The sequence below is a fragment of the Cavia porcellus genome, unplaced genomic scaffold, assembly GCF_034190915.1.
Source record: "Cavia porcellus strain 051 isolate PalLab524CR breed Dunkin Hartley unplaced genomic scaffold, mCavPor4.1 scaffold_9, whole genome shotgun sequence".
Lineage (NCBI taxonomy): Eukaryota > Metazoa > Chordata > Mammalia > Rodentia > Caviidae > Cavia > Cavia porcellus.
The window spans coordinates 56,002,469-56,022,825 of NW_026947492.1; the positions used below are offsets into that span (position 1 = coordinate 56,002,469).

Consider the following 20,357-nt stretch of genomic DNA (forward strand, 5'->3'; position numbering starts at 1 on the left):
TAATGAAGAGGTACCACACTTACAGGTGAAAAGAAATATTAACAAATACTTTTAGTAAACTGGGATGAATGTTTGGGTAGACCACTCTCAAGGGCATACGAAGGTGTGGCTAGTTCTGCTTGAGGGATTCTTGGAAGCCCTCATAAAGATGATGACATCTGAGCTTAAGTCCCAAAGGACGGGCAGAGGGAGAAATGATGGGATGGTAATTTGTTACTGCATTTTCCCCGATGGGTTGGTTATAGACACTAATACCTCAGAGATTGCTGTAGATTTCATCACTGGATAGCTCTTATTAGTATAATGTTCTCTCATTCTTGTGCTCTGCTCCTCTCTCTTCTCCCTTGCCTCTCTTCCCCTGCCCCCACAGCCCCCTCTCCTGGGAATCAAACTCGGGAATACTTTCCCATTGAGTTACATCCCCAACCATTTTTTATTTTTTTAAATTTTGAGACGAGATCTTGATAAGCTGCCTATGTGGCCTATCTGGAACTCAAGCGTGGACTCCTCCTGCCTCAGTCTCAGTGCTGGGATTGTGAGCATGTGCAACCATGCATGCCTTGTATAATTCTTATAGAATTCTGTATCTCCTCGTTCCCTCCCTCCTTTGTCCTTTGTTCCTTTTTCCCTTTCTCCTTCCCCCTCTCCCTCCCTCTTCTCTTCCTCCTCCTTTCTCTGTCTCTTTCTGTCTCTGGAAGGACTTTTTCTGTCTCTGGCGGACTTTTATTTCTATGCCCTGAGGACAAGAGAACCAACCCTGTTTGTTCCATCCCTCACACATGTACTTTCCAGTATTTAGGGCTTTGCATAGTTTTCTGACTGGTCTTTCTGGCTACTCTTGTTCATTCTTTCATTCTGTTCTCTACTGTGAATTCGACTTTTTAAACTTCCATATGTAAGTGAGACATACAGTATTTGTTTCTCTGTGCCTGGCTTTATTTCAGCTAACATAATGTTCTCTAGGTTTACCCATGTTATCACAAATGACAGCATTTTCTTTTTATCCATTGATAGACATTTAGACTGTTTTTTTTTTCCTTGACAATTCTGAATAATGCTTCAGTGAACATGGTAATGCACATGTCTCTTTGACCTACTTATTTTAATTCCTTTGGTTGTATACCCAGAAGCAGAATTACTGGCTCATATGGTAATTCTATTTTTCTTATTTAGTGTTTTGAGACACCTTCATGCTATTTTCCAAAATGACTATCCTAATTTATAGTACCACCAAGAGTACAAAGAATCTCTTTCTCCATATCCTTGCCAACACTCATTATCTGTCATCTTTTGTATAATAGGTGGTATTTCATTATGGTTTTAATTTATATTTTCTAGCTGTTCATCATTTGTATGTCTTCTTTTGAGAAACATCTGTTCAAATTCTTTAGTCCATTTTAAAATAGGATTATTTGTTTTCTTAGCCCCTTATCCAGTGTGTGATTTGCAAATATTTTCTCCTTTGTGGATTGTCTTGTCACTGCACTGTTTCTTTTGATGTGTGGAAGATTGGCGGAATCCCATTTGTCTATTTGTGCTTTTTTGTGCTTTTGTGGTCATAGCCAAGAAATTTTTGCTTAGACCAACCAATGTGAAGACCTTTCTTACTGTTTTTTTTTTCTAGTAATTTTATAATTTCAGATATTATATTTAAATTAATCCTTTTTCAGTTGATTTTTTGGATCTTTTGTGTTTTTTTATAAATGATGATTATTATTTGTAAGTATCCTTAATGGAAAGGTAGCCTGCTATCTAATTATTCTAAGAGAGAATGGCAAGCTGAGTGCATTGGCACATGGCTATAATCCTAGCAATTTAGGAGACTGAGGCAGGAGGAATGCAAGTTCAAGGCTAGCCTGGGTAACTTAGTGAGATCTTATCTCACTAAGCTTAGTGGTAGAGTGCTTGCCTGACATGCATGATGCCTTGGGTTCAAACCTAGCACCATATAACACATGCACACACGCATACATGGAATTTGGGGTAGTTATTTTAAAGTTAAAAAAAATTATTGTTGGCTAATTTCCTTATACATTTATCTTGTGGTATCAGAAGATCATAATTTTCATTCAGTAAATTTATTATACTTGTTGCAAAAGAGTCAAATAAAAACAGCTGCTTTCAAATCCAATGGCATTTTAATCATATATGTATAAGCCAAACAAAGTTTAAACAAAACTAAATTTTCTAATTATTATTATTATTGGTCAATAACTTTTGCAACAGTTAGCATGCATTCAAACTTATATGCCTTCAGAGTCCAGATATGTGACCTAAACATCCTGGTTAGGCCTAAAGCAAAAGACAAAACAAAAAATAATAATAAAAAAACCTAATTCTACAGACAGAACATTATTTGCCAAAGTCTGAGTTATTCACTTTGTAAACTGAAGGACCGTATAAATAATGGAATGAGCCATTTTTCTTAAAATGAGTTGCCATATCAGGGGTTTGCAAAGAGAACAAGACAATATAGGACACATAATTCATAGTATTAATTTATGAAAGTCACCCAAAGATTCAAACACGGGAAGTGGAAGAAATCTCTCCACACACTAAAGAAGTAAAAAAAAATCCCCCTGAGGTCTGGATCCCATGGCAACATTCCGTGTAAGTACAGCTGAAGAAGCTAGAGCCCATGACAACGTCTCATACAAGTCTGTTTCATGGATCTGGTGGGGAAAGCCCAAAGGTCAGCAGTGGGAGCCAGAAAGTGTGTGCCAGCAGGATCAAGGATTTGTGTTAGTAGGTTGAGGGTTCTACACTGGAGCCAGGAAGTGATGGTCAAAGTTAAGAACCAGGGCTCCTCTCAGTGACACCCTCAGTGACAGTGAGCTTCTGAGCTTCACCAACCATGACAACAGGCGAGTTTGTATCAGGAAGCCAGAGTGACAAGCTTCTCCAGATTGACCAGCATATCATCGTCCTCTCTGGAGCCAGAAAGTGATGCTCATGGTGAGGACCAGAGCTCCCTCAAAGTGAACCACAGTCATTCACAGTGACAGCAGGGTCCTGAATGTCTCTGATAATGAGAGAACAAACAGCCACGTTCATATCAGAAAAGAAGCCCAACAACTCTTCCAGGAGAACCAATGGTAATGGGAGAACTAACAACACTACTTCCTTTCCAGTTCTCCTTTTTATGTTGTTGGCAGCAATCTTCAGGTGGACCATCCATGTCCAGCACCACGCTGATTCAGTTCAGCTGCTTGTTATAAGTTGACCACCGGTTGTCTATCCACCGCAAAAGTTAACTGCAAAATTGTATATGTTTTAACAAGTCATTTAGTATGTGTACAGTCTTCTTTTTTTCTTTGAATGTGTCACTTCATCCCTAAAGTTCTTTTTACTGTCTCCTTTGATTTTGCTTTTTCATTTCTTTAGCTAACAGTTTCTTTCTTGATTTTTAAGCTGTTAACTTTCAGTAATAAGTTAAACTGCTGGTGTCTTACCAGCATGCCTCAATTTGATCACAGTGAGTCCAATTTAGGCAAGTTTTCTTTAGCAGCACCCACTATTGAGAGACACAGAATAGTTAGCCTTTATAACCAAGCCAGCATTTGGTTCTTCAGAGCTAAAATAGATGTCTGAATTTGATCTTTCTTGCTAAAGACATTAGTGATTCTGCCTAGTATTATCCAGTAGATGTATTGTTGCTCCTTCTACCTCATCCTATTTTGTTTACTCAGTTTTCTAGTGCAGCACATTTTAGTTTTGTATATACCAACATCTCCTATTAGTGCTAATTTCCTGGATGTACAGGTCATTTCTTGGTCATCGTTAATCCCCTAGGCCTAGAATAGGTAAGGGCACATAATAAATGTTTGAAGAAATGGCATGCTTATTATATTTGCAGGTGACAATGACTAGAAGGGAAAAATTGCTGGATGGCAGAGAGCAAGCTTCAACACATGGGCTGAAGTGAAGGAGATGAAATTTAAGAACATGACAGTGAAGGTTTGCAATTTAAGTCCCTCAGAAATCTAGGACACTTAACATGATGTTCTTCTTATGAAAGTGGTGGTTTTGGCTGCTTAAGCTCAATGTCAGCCAAACGCATTGTAGTGGCTAAAAATCTAATGCAGCTCAGACTGAATAACTAGAAGTACTAAGTCTCACTGCATTGACAATTTTGATTAAAGATTCAATAAACATTGATGGGAAACTCTTGTATAGTTTTTATCTCATTTGGGTAAATTCCTAGGAGTTCAGTTGTTGGTAAGCATATACTTAGCATTGTGAGAAATTACCAATCTGTGTTCTACAAGGTGGTTGTAGCATTTTGTATTCCCATAAGCCATGAATGAGGGTCCTATTGTTTTGCATCAACACGAACATTTGGTGGTGTCACTATTCATTCTAATGGGTATGTGGTGGTACCACATTGTTTCAATTTACAATTCCCTAATGATATATGATTCCCTACAATTCCATAATGATAATGATTTATGACTATATGTTTGTCATGTATATGTCTTCTTTTTAACAAGTGTTCCGATCTTTTTACTCATAGTTTGATTAGGTTATCATCATTGAGTTTTATGACTTTATATTTTGGATGTAAACCTTTACTAGATGTGTTTTATAATTACTTTATCCTAGTTAGTGCCTTGATTTTTCTTTTAATGTTATTTTTTGCAGAAGCTTTACATTTTAATCCAGTGCAAACTTGTGAATTTTTTCATTTATAAATTGTTTTCGGTAATGTATCTAAAAAGTTATTGCCAAATCCAAGGTTATCTAGATTTTCCCCTACATTATCTTTTAGACATTTCCTAGTCTTGGATTTTACATTTAGGTCTGTAATCCATTTTAAGTTAATTTTGATGAAAAGTATGTGTTCTTCTGTTTTTGTTTTGGGATAATACTGTTCCTGCGTATGTTCCAGCAAACTCTGGAAACGATCTAGAAGAGGAAGTTGCCTGGGGTGTTAGATGCTACAGTTATTGATCATTTAACTTGTAAAGCTGAATGTAAGGCAGAGAAGTGTTTCTGGCTCTCATTCACCTTGTACAAACTAGAATGAAGAATGTGTATGAGATCAAAGGAGCATTTTAAAACTACTCAGAACACAGCAGATCTTGCTGTGTTATTGAACAAGTTTTTCTTTAATGTAGCTGTCTTCAAGAAATTCCTGTCTCCTTTACCAAATTTGAGACTTCTATTAATTGGAATAGAATAAGTATGTACTAAAGGCCTGGAAAGAGTGAATAATATTTAACAAAAGAGCTAGGTGTTTTCTCACAGAGTTTTTCCTCTATATCATCTGCATTTAGACTAATTTTGGTACATTGACTCAAAGTTTAGACGTCTGTCAAAGAAGATGGATAGTTCGCATAGACTAACTTGTTCTTTGCCAGGTTAGTGAAGATAGGCATATTGCAGTTAGTTAGAGACTACTAACGGTTTCTCTTATAAATAGCATGATAGAGAAAAGTAAGAGCAGCCTGCTTAGGGGTCAGTGCAGGGCATGAATGCCTCCGTCATTTACCACTGCTCTTTTACCTCTTACCTGCTGTCTTACGGCAGTTCTGCTGCTGCTTCTCTCAAGTTTTTTTTTTATCTTTAGGATATGCTTGTTTCTTTTCATCTTATTTTACATTAGTCTAAATCTTTACCATCTTCTCTTGTCTGTATCTCTAAAAGAATCTTTAAAAAATCTATTCCCACTTTTTTATTACGCAGTGATCTTTTAAAAATGTTACATTTTGTCACTGTGCGTAAAAACCTTCCAAAGTCTTCTCATTGCTAAAACTTGGAACAAAGCATAAACTCCTAATTATGATCTATAAGAGATAATCTGTATAACCTGATTCCTGTCATGTTTCTCCAAAACAGTGGGAGAGCTGGTTAAGTGAGGTGAGTGATGAGGTAATACTCTAGGGGAGCATTTGGAAATGTGTGAAAGCATTTTTTTGTTCCAGTTATCAGTTATTAGGAGTCATCTTTTGGGGTCTAGGCCAGGGTGGATAAATGTTCTGCAGTGTGGTGTTCTGCTCATGTTTCATCTCAATGCTTGAAATGTACTAGGTGCTTAAGAAATACTGTATGAGGTCACATTTTCCTTGAGCCTCAGTTTTGGCATCCTGTGTATGGTAGTGCAGTGCCTACTTCCTGGGCTGTTTGTGTGTAGACATAAGGTTTATAAAGCACATGGTACACAATAAATAGCTCCTCATAAGTGGCAGCTGCTACTCAGCTTTCTTTGCTTAGAAGTAGGTATAGATTCACTCAGCTTTTTCCTGTAGCACCTTTGGAAGGGTCAATGGAAGAAGTCCCGGTAATTTGATCTGATCTCATAGAATCCTGAGTCCATTTCTGCAAAAGATACTTTCTGTGGCATCCCACATAAAGTAAAGCCCGGAGGAGCTGTGGTGGTCTTCATTGTCGAGCTCACCCAGCATTCCTGACAGGCCCTGGAAAGCCAGCCTAGGAAGAAATTCCTCCCGCTGGAAGCAAAGTGCAGGAAAACTGCCCAGACCGTGGGAAGGCAGTGGCTCCCCATGCTCGGCGCCACTGTGCAGAAAGGAGAAGCTCGGCCTCCTCCCGCCCCTTCCCCCTCCTGCCCCGCCCCTTTTCCCCTCCTGCCCTCCGGGCTTTTTGGTTGAGCGCTGCTGGGGCGCTAGCGCGCTGCACCTCAGGAACTGGGCGGGCAGCTGTGCTGTTGGAGTCAGTCAAAGCGAATCCAGCCAAGCTGGTAGATTGGCTTTGTGCGAACCCGGGTGGGCGGGGAGAGGTGCGGCTCTGCAACGGAAACAATCTCCGGAGATGCCGGGGCCGGCTCTCCGCACCAGGTAATACACCCAGCCCAGGGCTCCCCAGGCTGGGTTGTGTTGTTTTGGGGTCTTTGCCGACTTCCGGGTGTGTGTACGCTGGGTGTATTACATTCCTTTTACCTTAAGGGACCCTGAACGAGGGAAGGGCTAAGGATGGAACCCTCAGATGAGTCTATCCAGGCAGGGCCAGGCCTGCACTGGAATCCGAGCTCTGGCTAGAGAAGGGTGTAAACGGGAAGCTGGGCTTTTGGGGGGAACTGCTGTACCGCAGGGGTCCTATGTCTGTAGTCAGCCTTTTGCGTGGTGACCAGGGCGATGCTTTCTTTCCTAAGCCTTAGCTTAGCTGCTGGCCTCCTGGGACCGGTGGGGGGTTGTTCACTGGTAAGAGGTGGGGTGAGCTGCAAGATAGGAGACCTGGGAGGTCCTGAGCATGTGGGCTCTGTGGGCCTCAGTTTCTTTATCTGCAGTTTTGGGCTTGGTACTCCATTTATGATAAACTCTGGCTTTCCTAGGCTGTTAGATTGTCTTTTGGAAAGGTGATCTACTTAAAGGGTTAGAATGGGCTGAGGAGATGCCTCTCAGGCTATGTGGAAAAGCAGACCTTGGTATCTTGTCTTCCAGCCAGTCTGTTGTTTGGCATCTTCCTGGTTTGTTTAGAAACGGATGACTTCACTAGCAAGATAGAGGCTGAGAATATTGATGCTTATTTTAGTGTTGTGTGTAGGTATTAAGGTGTAGGCAGAGGGGTTGAGAATAAGTAGGTCAGAATATCTTAACATTTTGTTTTTCCTTTCAACTGGCCAATTTTTCAACCCTGTACTTAGATATAAAGCTGCTTTAAAATAAGCTGTCTTCTTTGGAGCACTCGTTTTACTCTTAAGTAAATCACAGAAATTGAGGCTGTATAATGTGTTAACCACTATAATTCGTTCCTTTATTATCTGGCACCAAGACCTGCTACTAACCTACCTTGATATTTGCCCGCCCACCCCGTCTTTCCATGACTGTTCATCTGCTCCTTTCTTTTCTTCTTCCTCATCATCCACCCTCATTTTTCTATTCCCTCTTTCTCCTTTTTCCTGCTCTCCTCATGCTTTCTTTTACTCTCTTGTCCCCTGCATAACCAGTTTTTCCTTTACTCTTGGATTCTCTTCCTCTTGATTAAGCTTTCTTCTGTTTTGTTTTTGGTTCTAATGCTTCCTCATTATTGTAAGTTACTGGTTTGTAGGAACCTTGCTGTGGTGTTTGTCAGAGTCCAAACATTCTGTTTTCTACCAACCTTGCTTTTAGCTTTCACTTAAATTCTATTTATTGCAAGTGCCAATCCTCTCACCCTACTGCCTTAATGCTTTGTCTTGCCAGTAAGCAGTCCTTCTTCCTGATTTGTTTCTCACCTCCTTTCCTGGGAGTGGGGTTGGGGAGTAGGTAGACAGTAGGGAAAAGCAAGATGGGAACTGGGGGACTTGAAGGCTAGAGAGCAAGAGTGTTGAGAAGGGCTGGACAGAGGCTGAGATTCCCCTCCGTGAGATGAATAGCTGGGAGATGGTCAGTAGCTCTGAGGCAAAGCTGGCCTGAAAGTTGGTTGATCTGTGAGCCTATAGAGAAGGGAGGAGAACAGCAGTGAGGTGGAGGGAGAGGAGACAGACCAAGAGGGAAACCAGTGGTCCTTTGAAGAAGTGGGTGGTCTGTGTAAGGTAGTGGTTATTTGGAGGTTGAGGTGTATGTAGAAGGAAAGATGTGACAGGAAAAGGGGCCACATAGATTCTCCTCTTCTCTGAAGCTTAGCTCTTTAGACTGGTTTATTTCTCTTAGCAGACTTTTCTTGAGACATGTCCCCAAAGTGTGGGAGTGATAGGATAAGCAGAGACGAGAATGACAAGGTTGTTCTTTTATTGGTATTCACTGTTTAAAATGTGTATATATACAAAAAGCTTTCTGAAGCAAAAGGATTGTTGCAAGTTTGAGGCCAGCCTGGGCTACATAGTGAATTTAGGGGCAGCCTGAACTAGACAGGAAGATCCTGTCTCAGAAAACCAGACCAAAACCCTCTTAGTTATTTTAACTCGACGCTGAGACAAAATACCTGATGACCAAAGTTGGGAAAGGAAAGGTTTATTTCTTACAGTTTTTGGAGGTTTCAGTCCATACTCTGTTGGCTCCAAGGCAGGGTGGCATGGTGGAGCCATAGTTCATGGCAGCTGCAAATAGCAAGGCAGAAACGGGCAAAAGAGAGAGACACACCTTCTTCCTGCCATTACATTAAATCCTAGCTCCACCCCTAGGCTAGTGTAGCACTCAAACCCCCAATCCAAGCGCTAGACAATGAACCAATCACAAATGCGTAATGCAAATGCATGAGGCCTGGGGGCCACCCACATAAACCATGACAAAACCAAACCAAAAAACCTTTCAATATGGCATTGTTAACCCGTTAACAATTTACTCTGAGCATCACTTGGGCAGTGTGTTTGTCTATGTATTGACTATCTCAGGCATCATTTGGGCAGTTGTCATTTCAACCAGTCAATTCTTGTAGTAAATAAAATTTCATAAAATTATTATGTTTACATTTTCTGTAATATTATAAAAATTAATGAAAAATATGCAGTTTTTGGTCATCCCTGTATTAAAATAATTGGACTGGTAAGTAGTTATAGATTCTCTGAAACCTCTGTTTCATTCTAGTTATGGAACTAGATGCTAGAAAACATGGAAATCAGACTTAGTTGTTCCCCACAAAGCAGGTCAAGGAGTATATATAGTATCTCATGTATAAGTATCATAGAGGGGAACACAAAGAGCTATGATGATGTGGAGGAGGAAACTTCAGATTCACCAGTCAGTGGCAGAGTTTGGACCTAAACTCGTCTTCTTAATAGTGATAACTATTTGCTGATACCATGTTATTTCCTTACTGCATGTAGTATACAGAGAGTTTCTTCCATTCTTTTTTTCTGCTTACTTTTGCAGTTACAATCTAGATACTATTGAAATGAGAAAAGGACAGTTTCTTGTGGTAGGTCACTGTGCCAAATACTCATTACCTTGGAAAGGACATAGATTCTGTCCTTGTTACTATCTGGCTCTAGACCACATGAGTGAGTTGGTGCTGAGTTTCCTGTATCCACTTGATCTCTTCTGCTCCTTTCTCTTCTATTTTCTTAAAATCAATTTCTGGCAGGCCATGAAGTCCAGACATCATATGTAGCTAAACTGGGCATTTTACTTTCCTGGCCATCTGTACTTCCGTAGGGGTTTAGCACCTCACTGGTTTGGTGAGGATCAAATGAATAATAAAAGTGTAAAAATGCTTTATAAATTTCTGTAGAGATGTTACTGTGATTGTTCTTGGATACCTTCTCAGGCCTTGAAAAAAGTCTCAGGTGCTTTAGCCTGAAAGCATAGGGATGCCACTGACTAGTCTAAAACTGAGGTTCAGTTCTCAACAAACAAAGGAAAATACAGGGGCTAAATGGACAAGGCTCTGAAGGCTCCAAATGGAAGCCAAGAGATATACAAACACGCTTTATTAAAGTGGCAAGTATAAAATGTTATTTTTGGTGATGCTGTTTCATATAGTAAGAAAAAAGGGAGGGATAAAAGGATTAAAAGCCGATAGAATTCAATTTGAATCCTTGTTCTACCCTTACTAGTTACCTGATAGCTAATCTCTCTAGGTTTCATATATAAAATGGAAGATATTTATATCTACCCAGAAGAGTTACTATAAAGCTTAAAAGTAATGATACAAACAAGAAAAATAATTATATAGTAAATTCTTGATGTACTCAATGTAGTACATTCTTAAAAATGTACCTATTTTTATCCTGCAATACTCTGAAGTTCTTGAGAAAGTCTTTCTTGGCTCCTAGGCTATTAAGGACCCCTTTTCTAGATTGATGTAGCGCCTTTGTATTTCCTCTCAGCACTCAGTAGTACCACTTGCTATGCTGTATTGCTATTGTAGTTTATTATCTGCCTCTTCCATTACTGCCTTTTTTTTTTTTAAAGGGCAGAAACATGATCTGATAAATCCTAAAGTCTCCTATGTGCTGATTCTTCTGAGATCTTATTTAGTTGCTATGTGTACATTGGTTAATACAACACTTAGTTTCTACTTTATGAAGTTTACTGTATATTGAGGGAGATGTATAATAAGTAATCAAATGTAAGTAAAACTCGTGGTAGAGACTGAAAACCAAGAGTTATGTTTGTAGTGTTATGTTTAACTGTATATTAGACAGCTCACTTGCTTTGCTTATTAGTTCTTCAAATATAAGAGTAACGCAAGTGGAGTTGTCTAGTAGAAGCTTATTGGTCTGAGAGAGAGCTGTTTGGTTAAGAGATAGAAACTTGGGTATCATCAACCATCGATGGGGTATAAAGCTCTGGGAATGGATGAGATCACCTTGAAGAGAGTGCAGTGTAGGTGTAAAGGAGGTCCTGAGCTTTGGACGCGTGAAGTATAGCTAAAGAAGAGGTCTATAAAGGAGAAAAGAAGAGACAGAAAAAAAGGAGAGAAAGCCAGCCAGCCAGATTAATGTGCTTACCCAGAAGCCAAAAAAGTAGGGTATTTGAAAAAGAAGGGAGGTTAATTATGTTGAGTATTACTGAGGGTTATGCAAGGTGAGAACAGAAAAGTGACCATTTATTTGGCAAGATGGAGGTGGTTGGTAATCTTGATAGGACTGTTTTTGCTGAAATAAAAGTCATTTATCAATCAGAAAGGGAGGTGGTAGAGACAGTTGAAATAGACAACTCTTTTTTTAGATGCTTTGCTTATTTAGAAGAGCATAGAAATAAAGTGGCGTTTGGAGGAGATTGTGAGTTTCGAGAGAAAGGAGTGGGGTGTGTATGTGTGTGTGTGGTTGATTAGGAGACACTGCAGTGGGTTCATATTCACCAGTATTTCTTGGGTGAGGCCAAAAATTTAGATGTCATCATGAATTTTCCTTTTTCTCCTGTGCTGCATCTAATCTCTAAGCCATTTGACTCTAACTTCAAAATATATTTAACTTTGGACTACTTCTCTGTGCCTACTGCTGGTATCTGAGCCACCATCAATTTCTACCTGGATTATTGTAATCACTTAATAATGGTCTCTTTCCTACTCTTTTGTTCTCCTTACTCTGCTGCAAGAGTGGTCTGTCTAAAACAAATCAGATCACTCCTCTGAACTCTTCAGTGTCTTTATGTACTTGCTACAAAATCTAGGCCTGTCATTGTGACCTATAAGGCCTTGTACAATCTGACCTCTGCCATATCTGTAATCTCCATTTCCTATAATATTTTTCCTTGTTCACTCAATTCTAATTTCTCTGGCTTTTTTTTTTTTTTCTGCAATTCTTGTTGGCTAGTGTATTCTTATCTAGGACATTTGTATTTACTGCTTCTTTTGCTTAAAATGGTCTTCTAAATGTTGCTGTGATTTGTTGTCTTGTTTCACCCAAGTCTTCCTCAGAAAATCCTATAATGGTCAATCCCCTCTTCTTGTATTCACACAGTCATATGAACTTCCCATTGTGTATTTATTTACTTAGTTCTTTGTCTACTTCTTGTTCTACACTATATTCCCATCAGCATGGGAATTTTGTCTTATTCAACTAGATTATACTGATACATTGTAGATTTACAATAAATGGCTGTTGCATGACTGACTACATTAACAGGAAATTCATCATGTACCCAAAAGAGAACATTCCAGGTGAAAAGAAGTTAAGCAAAGGAGTACAGAATTATTTTGAATGAGAAGGAGAATGTGTTTGCAGGTATAGAGAAACATGTAGATTTTGGGGTAGGAAGATGATGTTTTCTGGGAGGATTTTAGTTTTCTCATTGAAAGTAAGCTCAGCAGGGAGGGAGAGGGTGAATGGGAAGTCTTATGGGGAGTTATGTAGGAAGTCTTATGGGAAGTTACATAGGAATCATAACTTTCAAGTGAAAGCATTTAATCAGGTTTTGTAATGTTCTCTGTGGCTTGGACTGTGTCATTGTAGAGGCAGTTGGGAGAGAGTTGAATTCAACTATCCCAAAGCTGGAATTTTGCTCATTAAATTTTGGAAAGGAAGGGAAAGACAAGGGCTTTTTGATGCTTGAATAATTTGGATAGCTTACAGTTTGGTAAAGAGAGACATAAAGGCAGAAGGACTTATGGATAGTTTTGTAGCAGAAGCTCCTGAGCAAGTGAGCTATTGTTTGGGGTATATATGATTCACTTGAGATATTGGAGTTGATGTACATTTTGGTGATTGGTCCAAGGTATAATTATGGAACTGAAGTCATAAAATGGAGTGGACAGAGTGTTGAGAGGATCATCATTGAAGTTGTTGAGGTCATCTAGAATGATAACTAGAAGGGTATAGAAAGGACTGAGGAACTAAACCCTTTGAGAGTCACCAGGAAATGAATAATAAGTAGGAAAGTGTGATAGCAACGAGTAGAGAGTACACAAGGAAAAATACAGTTTGTTTTTTTTTTTAAATCCATACCAGGGATCAAACTCACGACAATGTGCTTGCAAAGCAGGCACTTATGCTACTCAGCTAAATCCCCAGCCCAAAATACAGGTTTTTATAAGAGGAAGGTAAAGAAATAGTTTGCAAATGACACTAAAAATTAAGGACCAAACTTGTAGGCTAAGTGTGAGAGAAAAGACAGCATCCAGTTGAGAGAGCTGCTAGGGAAAATTTCTTCTAAGGCAAAGATGCAGAGGTAAGTGAGCCAATGACAAATGGGAAGTGCCAGAAAAAAATAGTAAAAGATTTCTAAAATTAAGAGAGGAGTAGGGAATTTGATCTATTTAAAAGGTATGTAGAACATGACGGGGACAAAAATTTGGTTGATTATACATGACTGAAGTAAATGGACACTGGAGAATTGACTTAATCCTAATTATTTTTTAGAGGAGGGAGCGTGGTCTGTTTTTATACTGTGGTTGTTAATACTGTAAGAGAAACTATTCCTTTGCGGCCGCATATGGCACTATGAGAAATCACAGGTTGTATTTAGGCAGAGATTGGTTGGAGGGTCAACCATTTAGGAGACAGTAGAATAAATATGTTTCCTGAGAGCTTGAACCGGGAGACCTTTGTGGTTCCTTTTAGCTCTTTGACTATAAATGCTTCAGGTTTTCGTAGTGCATATTATCAGCTGCTAGGTCTGGAGGTTTGAAGCTTAAATTTGAATTTTTAAGATAGGACTTTTAGAGGAGGAAGAGTAGTAGTAGTAGTAATAGTAGTAGTAGTTTCTGTTTTTTGAGAAGAGATCTTGTTATGGTGCCCAGGCTGGATTTGAATGCCAGGGCTCAAACCATCCTCTACTTCAGCCTCTCAGAAAACTCAAGGCATAGGTGCATACTGTCATACCTGGCAGCAATTGGAAATTTTGCTTTTAACCACTGGGAGTAACTGAACTGGGACTACAGGTCAGAAGTTTCTCAAGATGGTAGAGAGTATGTTACATGACCTGTAGTGCTAATTTCTGAAAGTAACTCTAGTGACTGCAGGAGTGTTAGGAGTGAAGATGTGTAGGGATATGAGTGTGTATGTTTATTGGATCAGCCTGAGTGAATTTAGGTCTCACTCCAAGTTGTTTGACCTTTCTGACTCATTCTGTTGCCTCTCATAGTTGTAGGAAGCCTCCCAGTATAGCTCTTTGTTTATTCTAACTCGGATTATAATTAATGTTGCAAATATGTTTCTAAGTGAATCACAGAGGCCAGACATGTCTTTATTAATTATTTTGTCCAGTGAAGTGAGGTAAAGTACATGCACCTATGGCTTCCAGGTTCCTATAAAATGAGAGTTTAAAGTTGGCTGATTCTTCAGGATCCTCCCAAGTTTCCGTATGTTTTCAACAAACCAGGCTGCCCTAGAAAGTTAACTGTTGCTAATTACTTGGTTTGTACCATGTCTGTGTTGGGTTGGCCATGAGGACGTAGAGATTAGTCACAGTTTCATCCCTTGCATTTACTCATGGCCTGGTGAGTACAAGAAGTATGGATTAGAAGTAATACAGGATGGATTTGGAAGTTGTATGGAAATATGGGTCAAATGTTACTAAATTTTGGGAAAAGATGGAATTAAAGGGCTTCTCCAAAGGTTCCATAGAGGAAATGAATCAACTTGGATTTAACAGTTTACTTGAAAAATAGGTTTGGACATTTTAGGCAAATAGAACAGTATGTCAAAGGCAGGAGCATGAAAGCATACAGAGCTAGAATGACAAGTTTAGGAAACAGTAGAGATGAAAGAGTAATGGGTGGGGAAGCAAACAAATATTTATTGGACATCTATTTTGTGCTGGATGGTATTCTGGGTGCTTCTTTTGGTGCATGTTTTTTTTTTTTTTTTTTTTTCTTTTTGGGAGAAGTAAATCATCTTTTATTTCACACCATTTTGTATTCTTGAAATTCTCCAATATTCCATTTATGTTACTTTTTGTAAAAATGTCAACAGCTGTAGTAACATTATCTCTTTTTCATACATCCCTGTATTTTAAAAATTATTACTGTAAATCAGCAGCATTTCAGGAAGAATAATGTCCACCAAGTGACTGAGCTTCTGTCCTCTCCTGGTAAGTTTATCCTGAAGATGAGGACACTGTGAGGTCATCATAACCATCCGGGTTTGTGTTCACACTGGTGTCACAGGTAACCCAAGCCTCTGTATAGCTTTTTGAAAAAGTAACCCTGGCAAGAACATTTCCTATCAGTGATCCCTATAAACCAAAGCCTTAAGAGTCACGTAAATTCTCTTCCAGATTAATTCCACACTTTTCGCTCAGGGTCTGTGGGGGGAAAGGAGCCCACACAGGATAACAACCTTGGGTTCTAAATCGAAGAAAGGCACCATGAATAGAACATAGAGGGTGAAAGGGACACTGATTTGCTGGCACAGAAGTACAGTTCAGTGGGTCTACAGTTAGGGGAAAAATAATCTCCTAATCCTGAAAGAAATTTTAGATCTTCTTTTTTTTTAATTTTTATTTTGAAAGTATACAACAGAACAAGTCAGAATAAAGCCAATTAAGATCGTACAGTGAAATTGGTACAGAACCTCACAGCAGGTTACCGGGATAACAGTAATAGGTATCACAGTATATTTTATTATCTTTATAATAGTTGTTCTTTCAATCCCGTATATCAAAATGAGATGAAATATAGAACACTAAAGAACTTATCAAAACAGAATATTGAATAGAGCAGTACCATTAATCAGAAAAGAGCAAAACAGTACTAAAAATATTTGCCTTCAAAGAAATGGTAGAAGAAAGTCCCCCTTATTTGCTATGGTCAATCTCCCAGAAGATGCTCAGATTTCTGGTTCCCACTTGCTAATGGGCGGGGAGGAGGAGGAGAAGGAGGATATGGGAAGTGGGATAATTGACTCTAGGCTATGTAGCAGTAGGTTCACTATTGCTAAGCAGCGAGGCAGAATGGTCATTTGTTTTCACAGTGTCCTCAGTCCCAACATGGCGTGGATCTCAGGAGACACGGCTAGTTCTCCCCCTGGAAGGGCTGCAGTGGGCCACACTACCGCCGCTTACCAGGGAGGGGAGGTGCTGGCTTGACTTCCCAGAGTCCTAAGTTCCAACCTGGTATATGTTTTTTAATTCTAATGAAAACTGTATATAAAGTAGTTAGTGTTATTTGTATTTTATGTTAAGAGGCAATGGAAGATCAGAAATTACTTCTGTAACAGCCCAGAAACAGCCTATAGTTTTTTTTTTTTTTTTCCTGCTTCCCTAACAGTTATTTTCTTGTTGCTAAACCTGAGCAAGTGGTTGGAGGCTGAATAGTGGGAGTGTCTTTGAGGCATTAGAAGGATATCTCTCCGCAAATTCAAGGCAGCAGTGTTCCAGTCCCTTGCCAAAGAAAACCTCTTGGCACAACTTAATTAAAGATCAGATTCTCATAAGCAGGAGTCAAGGGCATACAGTGTGCCCTGTTCCTGAGCGGAGTGTTGGTCATGCCAGTTGCAGCTGCCCTGGGTTATTCAAAGTATGTGTGGACTAGGTTTTGTTTCTCTTTCTTTTCTTCTTTCATTTAAAATAATGACCTCAGGATTTATCTCAAGATTGTATTAGTGGTTATTGAGTCTATTCCTTTACCACTACAGGCAAAAGTGAAGTGAGATGCAGTGGTTCTGTTACCACACAGACATTTCAGGTTCCTTCCTGTGCTGCCCACTAGTATGACCCTAGGTTATTGACAGCATCCCTCTCGCTTCCTCAGACTTGCTTACTGTTGATTTCCAGCACCTTGCCTAACTTGGCAAAGCAATAGATGCTAAATCTTGGTTTAAATGAATGAGAAAAATGATACTTCCCAAATAGATTTACAGGTTTTCTGTAAACTCCAAAATGTTATCTAATGCTTGTAATTATTAAAATGTCAACTCCAAATGATGGCAGAAATCTTAGTTGTAATTATTTCAAGAGGTTCTCTAGGGAAGTTGTTCCTTAGAATTACAGCAACTTGTTAGTTTAGAGAGCTGTCTGAAACTTCAAGTTGCATGCTGTGAGCTCTGGGCATCTCAGAGTTCTCAGTCCAGATGGTTAGCAGCTGGTTTTTTCCTGTAGGCAACACCTCTTTTCTCTCATTGTAATCTCTCCACAGCCTTGTTTTTAAATCAGTGTCATTTTATTTTTAACATCAGACATTTATTGCCCAGCTCTAGAACTGCTTAGAAAGGGCCATTTTTAGGACTAGTGTTATAGGGAGTTGTAGAACATGAAAGGCCTGCAGTGATCCACCGTGTCCTATTTTTCATGATCTGACTTAGTATTTTATGTTGCATTCTACCCACCATACCCTCCTATCTGTGTTATTCTGTGGTTTACAATGGTCATTTGTCATCATCTTTCTCCATCTAAATGCCTGGTTTTTTATTTTTTTATTTCATCTAGTTTATATAAGTATATCATATGATGGTTATGACACACCCAAGAACATACCTGTATTGTTAAGCAATGTATGACTATCACATCTATTATATTTTATATAGACATATACTGTTATATTAAATCCCTATTTACCCATTAATCATTTTAAAAAATGCATTTCTAAGCAAATTGTAGATATTAGTATACTTTTCCCTAAGCTCTTAAGAACTGGTGTTTTAAAAAGCTTACAGTGGATAATAATCCAACTGTGACAGTCCAGGCTACTAGTCTGACCTATTTGTTTTATAAAGTACTACTTTTTTTTAAAGCACCGAGCTACATACTCCATCCTTTTTGTTTATTTATTTACTTTATTTTTGAGACAGGGTCTTGTAAAATTGCCCATCTTGGCCTTGAACTTGTAATCTTCCTGCCTCAGCTTCCCAAATAGCTGGAATTACAGGTGTGTTCCACCATATCCAGCCTAAACTACTAATTTTAATAACATCCGTTTTTGTGTGTGTGTGAAACTTTACTGATCATTCCAGACCAGTTGTACCAGGGATCGAACTCACAACCTTGTGCTTACCAGGCAAGCATTTAAGCCGCTGAACTAAATCCCCGGCCCCAATGTAATATTATATTTCTATGTTTGGACATTTACTATTTGTTCTAGGGCACAGTTCACACAGTTGGCCTAGCATTGTGGTTTTCTATTTTGTGTATGTATGTATATATGTGTATACTTATGATTTTTTTGTGTGTGGGTTTGAGACAAAGTCTCACTGTGGTTCAGGCTGGCGTTGAGCTCACTAGATAGCCCCGGCTAGCCTTGAACTAACTTGTCTGATCTGCCTGCCTCAGCCTTCCAGTGCTGGGATTACAGGATGCACCATCATACCTGGCCTATTTCTGTTTTTGGTGTAGGGTCTTGCTGTATAGTTCAAACTGGCCTTAAACTCGTACTATGTAGCACAGGCTGATCTTGAAGTCACAGTGATTCTTCTATCTCAGCCTCTTGAGTGCTGGGGTTACAAGTGTGCTCTGTCATACCTCGTTATTGTGGTTTTCTAAATCCCTATTCTTGTTTAGTAGACTGAACGTCTCTAAGGTCAGTTCTTACCTTACTCGTTTATTTATCTATGTATTCATTTACTTGTTCCCGATTTCTAGTTTAGCATCTTATATATAAATACTTAGTAAAAATGTATTGATTTGAACTGCACTTCAATGAGGAATTTGGAGATGCATCAGAAGGTGTATATAACTTTTGTTAATTATATATGCTTACGTTTATGCTGTGTGTATTTTTTTGTTTGAGGAATAAGACATCATTTATATTCTCTACTAGACATGTAGTAAAGTCAGTCAAGTTCAGCACAGGTATGCTTATATATTTTTTTATTTGCCATTTACTGTATTTGGCTGACCTAAACGTGGAATTTAGAGAAGTAGTGGAATTTAGGTCAGAAGAGGTCCATGCACAGTGCCTAGAATTACCTTAAGAACAGTATAGTTGGAAAATCCTTTGGCAGGATAAATAGATGGGATTCGAAGGGCAGAAGATATAGCTCAGTAGAGGGTTTGCCTAGCATGCACAAGACCTTTGGTTCTACCCCCAGCACCACAAAAAAGACATATAAGTTTCACTTTAAAGGATGAATAAAAAGGAAATTTTAAAGAGAGTTTTACCTCTTATCTACTTTTGTTGTGTCAGTTTAGTCCATTTCTGTATTTCTTTGGATCTCAGTAGTCCTAATATGAGTAGTTCAGATTAGATATCTCTGTGGTTGCTTTTGGCTTTGGTGTTATGTATATCTTAAAATCTCTGGTTTCTGTATTATCATATCACTGGAACAGAATACCTGACAGTTGCAATTTAAAGGAGAGGCTTATTTTGACTCACAGTTCCAGAGGACTTAGTCCATGCACGGTCAGTTAGCTTCAAGCCAAAATATGGTTAGTGGAAGGTGATGGCAGAGAAAGCCACTCAGCTCATGGTATCCAGGAAGGAGAGAAAGCAAGAAGAACCAGAAAAGACAGCTCTGTGCCCTCTAAAGGGATATCTCCAGCACCCTACCTACTAATAGCACATTCAGCTATGAATATATCAATGGATTAACCCATTCAGTTTATTAATTCTAGATATATTCAGTGGACTCCAAGGTGGTAGAAGGGAAAGAGGTAGTTGTCAGTGAGCAGACTCCTTCCATGAATCCCTAACAAGTTTCATTTAGTATATAAAGTAACTTAGATATAATGGCCACTTGGAGAGTCTTTTCTTTCCTTCTGCCTTTTGTAAGGGAGTAGGAGGTGAGCGTTGCTGGGGATTCAGCTCAGGGCCTTGTACATGCTAGACAAGCATTCTCTACCACAGAGCCACACTCTCAGGCCTCTTTTCCTTCTTTCTGTTTAAGCATTATGTGCTTTTTACAGCATGCTCAAGCAACACAAATAACTTCTCCTTCATTGCCTTTTAAACTCTGTATCTAAAGAATGTGCAGTAGGAAATGTCAAATCGAATCTCACAGAGAAGGAGACTTTTATAAGTTAATAAATAACAGAGTAGGACTTAAATCCAGACCTCTTAGCTTTATCCCAGTCATTGCTTTTTAAAATTTATATATATATTTAATATATTTAAATTTATATATATATATATATATCTCACGCTGCCAGTAGCTCTTTTGATCTGAC

The 20,357-nt window shown here is 39.0% G+C and overlaps 1 protein-coding gene across 4 annotated transcripts in view; it reads left to right on the forward strand.

The window, feature by feature from the left end:
* Pak1 (p21 (RAC1) activated kinase 1) overlaps nt 1-20,357 on the forward strand; it is a 146,000-nt gene that overhangs the window by 50,071 nt on the left and 75,572 nt on the right. For 2 of the 4 annotated variants that reach the window (XM_003468537.5, XM_013151178.3), the window contains exon 1: nt 6,597-6,794. The exons of the other annotated variants lie outside the window; for them this stretch is intronic. The gene's annotated coding sequence lies outside the window, so the exon portion shown is untranslated. Of the gene's footprint in view, nt 1-6,596; nt 6,795-20,357 lie in introns of those variants that run through there. 4 annotated transcript variants of the gene reach the window in all.